Below are 4,740 nucleotides of genomic sequence, written 5' to 3' on the forward strand. Positions count from 1 at the left end.
CCAGAAAAGGGTGAATCACCAGGCAGTTTATGGAGCTGCTGTTCCCTGGCACAGTTTGGTTGCTGGAGGAGTGCAGGACAACATGGGACAAAGCCTGGGAAAGCACTAAAAGCCCAGTACAGCATCCCTAGCTGATGTAGCTGCTGATGTGCTGATATCCTCATGGAATGCCAAGTGCACTTTCCACTGTGAAACACTTTTAAGGTATTTCTTTGAAAAGCTCCTGGATCTCCAGGTTTCCTGGCAAACCTTTGATGTGTGACTGAAGGCCTCAGAATAATTTTTCCCCCAGCAAAATGCAGTCCTTCTATTAAAGAAGGCTGTACTGAAGTTTCTTCCTTTTCCTTCAAATATGTTTTATATTACAACACTAATGTCCATAACTGATAGACTTAATTTTCTTCTGTAGACAGACACTACTTATTTTTTACAGGTGTGTATATCAGAAAGATTTTGAGAAAACTGTCAATAAGTTTTTCTAACAAGAATTTGTGTGATTTCACGTTTTCAACACAGCAAATGTAGTTCTAAATATGAAACAAAGTAGACTGAAATTTCATCTGCACACTTGGATCTATACCCTTTAAAATGTCTTTACTATTTTCCTGAGTTTTCACAAACAGAATTTACATTGTTTACAGCAGTATCTATCCCAGCAAACTACCAAAACCTTTGGAGAACAGCATGATGGCACCTTTAAAGTTTTCCAAAGTCACAGGCACACCCATGCTGCAGGCTGAGGAAACCCTGTCCTGTAGTTTTGCATAAAACTAGAAAGAACAGCAACAGTAATGGGGGAAAAGTTTATGTCACAAAGTTTTCATTTTAACATGACATTTCTTTATGACCTCAGTATAGTTCAATCCAACGATATTGCCACATTCAAGGATGCATCTCAAATTTACAAATCCTAAATTAAGAATAATTTGATGACAACTACCAACAACTGTATGTATTTAAGAAGTTCATCATTTCCAGAAGAGACATTGTCCATCTCATGTAAGCAAGTGCAGATACAAAGTAGCTTTGTACAATTCTGTCGCTGAAAGGAAAGAAGGTTTGTTTTGGCTTTTTTTTTGTCACAGAAAGAAATAAAAACAAAACTAAAACTTCAAGTGTACACAGTTACTCAGATTTGTGGAAGGAATCATGCCTATAAAAGTAGCTTTACTTTTCCTTTTCTCTTCCAGAAAAGCCTATATTCCTTCAGGGACTTGAAGGAAATATTTGCCATTAACCATTTAAAGTGCTGGTCACTTGTTAGGGAAGAGCCAATTGAAACAGGCAAGACCATTGTCTGAAAAGACACTGCACAGCAGATGCTACTTTAAATGCACACCCATTATCAATCCTCAATGTCATTTATTTTGCTAAATAAAATAAATTTTTAGCTCAGTATAATCCAGCAACTCAGGAAAAAGAAAAAAAAAATTTAAATCCTACACCTAAACAGAGAAAGTCAAACTTTAGCAGATCATTTTTATAAACTTGCCCATGTCACTCAAGACCTGTCCATACAAAGACAGCCAACATTCTAGCAGTGAAATACACTGAAGTATTTCAATGCTGGAATACTCTCCAGCACCAGCCCTCCCACAGCAAGGAAATTCTGCAGCCGAAGCTTCAAGAAGACTCCATCTGCCAAAGCCACTGTGTGCTTTTAATTAAGAACATCCACAGAAATGCATTAAGAAGAACACAGAGAGTTTCAGGGAGCAGTAAGAACACCAGCACCCTGGTCATGCTTCCCAGCCACCTCCCCAAAGGCAGATCCCACACAGAGCCATTACTCACTGCATGTACCTGTGCAGAGCATGTATCCCACACTGGCCAAATGACCAAAGTCAAGGAAATGCTTTTAGCATCCAAAATACACAAATACTTCCACACTGATGTCATCAAATACATCACTCAGTACTTCAACTCTACCTTAACTCTTTTTTACTATTATTTAAATACTAGATGTTAGGTGCTCAGTTTATTTTCCTGAATAAAACTGCCTATCTAACAATTAATTGCAGCCAATCATCACCTTGGCTCCGTTCTGGCACACAGTGATGGAAAATAAAATTCACGCAAGATTTAGCTTTCAAAAATGTCAAATCAAGTTTTAAAGTAAGTAAAAACTTATTTACTATTCTGAAATTTTGCTTTAGTGGCTTTATAAACATTTAATATGCAACAAGTGACTTGTTCTAATTTTTTTTTTTTTGGTACTGAAACTCGTGGATTGAAACCCTTCACAAAGGGTTTCCCCTTTCACTTAACTCCAGAATTTATTCTCGTATTATTCTTCCCTGCAATTTGGGAAGCTACTAACTCTGCCACTGATTTACAACACAGTATCAGTTCTTTGCAAAACTGAAGTACCTCAAGAAGATGAAGATCAAAAGTCTGTATGTTTGATGAAGATCAAAAGTTGTAGTGCCTTGTAGGTGTAGGACAGTAAAATCTTCTTTCCCAAAGAAAATCATGCACATATGTGTGAAAACCCTACTAATGAATTATTTATGTTTAAAGATAGAATCCTGTGATTACTTCCAGGCTGCACTACTGCTAAGTGCTCCAAATGGTGGCTCCTCTGATCGTTTCAGTTGGATTAAGCTCAAAAGAAACAAGTAATAGGTTCCTTGTAGCTAGTCATGTAAGGCTACTATTATGTACATAAAACAGCTTCCAACACTGCTCTTTCTCCCTTTTTCAGTATAAAGACCAAAAATAAGACTAAATGGGGTGATTTTTTTAAGCCAGGAAGTACAAGCCTAACATTTCTTATGCTGTTTTCCCAATGAGCAATAGTGATTCAGTCCCATTAATAGCACTACACACTGCTAGGACTGGATCCTTGTTGGCAAGACAGGCTCCAACACCACAAGATCCAAAAGGAGCTTCTGAATTACATTAGTGAAAAATCTCCTAAGGAGTTTCCATAGCCTTCACCTACTGAAAATCTATTTTCCTCCTTCACACCAATAGTAAAGCAAAAATGGCACAAATTTGACTGCAAAATGTTACTTCTAAGTATATATCGATACATAAAATGTTGACTGTACCTCAGATTTATTTGTACAATTAAATCTTTGCAGCATAAAAATATCCATCCCAACATGTGCTAAAGACAGAAACTTCTAAAACTCAAGAACTTTTAGGCCTGTCATTTGCCACCTTTAAATGATGTCCAGGTATGGCTCAGGAAAATGCCAGCTGGCCCAAGCAAGGCATGCCAGTGCCCATGCTGACACTGATGTGGCCAAGCACGTGCCAGACCTCGGCCTAACACCCAAGCTGTCTTTGGTTTGCTGCTTGGACACACTCTCCATTGATGGAAACCTTAGCTCCAGGTTCATCCTGATGCAGAAAACGCCTTTGGCAGATGCCTGGAAGGCCACAGAGATCACACCAGCCTAAAGCACAAAGGGAAAGGAAAAACACCCCGGAGCTGCAAATCACAATAGAAGGTAACAGTCCATGACACCTGGAAATCCCTGCACTGAGGTTTTCCCACTGTGAATGTGCCACCATCATCAGACTTTAATACAACAAACCCTCAAACAATCGAAGAGAGAAGACAGATCTTTACCGATGATCACACTAAAAAACATGTCAACAATTAGCTTGAGCAGATAAAATAACTGGGAAAATGTGGGCTGCATTATCTAACTAGATAGCCTTTTATCTGACAGGAATAGAAAAATACGTTAAAAATACTTGAGGTTTTATTCCCAATTATGTATCATATTCAAAAAAGAAAGAAAAAGACATGTATCTTCAGCCATACAAAAACATCTGAGAAATCAAGGGGTTTTCTCCTTACTTCACCGAGTTTACCAGCCTGGAATCTGGTTTTTCCATTAGCTGAAAGTGAAGTGGCAGTGTTACAAGAAACATGAGACTACTCCCGTCTCAGTTTCCAGTTTTAATCTCAGACTATTTACCATGACCTTCTCTTTTCATTTCTGTTAGCAACTACCTAACAACACTCAACCAAGCTGGAAACAGAGAAGAAACTGCTTTCCTTCTTCTGAGCTACTACAGCCCTACATTGTGATCCACAGTGTTAAAAGCAGGCAGTGGCTTTAATATGCCTATCTTTCAGCAGCCAAAGTCCACACCATTAATGAAGCAGGAAGGAGCTCCAGAAGGTTTATGTTTGCTCTTGGGGTGAGCAGAGCTTGCACAGACTATGCCCTTCAACAAAACCCACGGCTCCTTAGAGCTTTTTTCACCCAGCAGAACCACTTACATGACACATTTTCTGCTACAAGAGAACTGTGTTCTGCAGATCCCAGCACAGACAGACACTTCACGCGATCACAGATGGTGTTGTGGAGAGGAGGGTGCAGTTTGCTGAGCATCAGCACAGCACTGCATTGTTTTTCTCTCTAAAGACACAGCGTACAGAATCCTCAGAGCAGGCTGGTGACCGGATTTGGCCCTGCTATAGGAATCTGCCTTGCTACATCCCTAGTAATACCAGGTCATGATAGACTTGGAAGCTAAAATAGTGAGGCACAGGATAGCAGACAGCAGGCACAAAACTGGAACTCAGAGGCTCTTTCAGCTCTAAAAACGCAGAAAAACCGCGCTCCAGAGAAGCATGAGACCAGAATCCAGACAAAGGTGCTCCCGAACACACCAAACCCAGCTGGAAAGCTGCTGACCGCGGGCACTCCGCGTTTCTCCCCAGGGAGCTCCACACGCACCCACATCCCTCTCACAGCGCGCAGCGTGCAGCCAACG

This window comes from Geospiza fortis, unplaced genomic scaffold (genome assembly GCF_000277835.1).
Source record: "Geospiza fortis unplaced genomic scaffold, GeoFor_1.0 scaffold31, whole genome shotgun sequence".
Lineage (NCBI taxonomy): Eukaryota > Metazoa > Chordata > Aves > Passeriformes > Thraupidae > Geospiza > Geospiza fortis.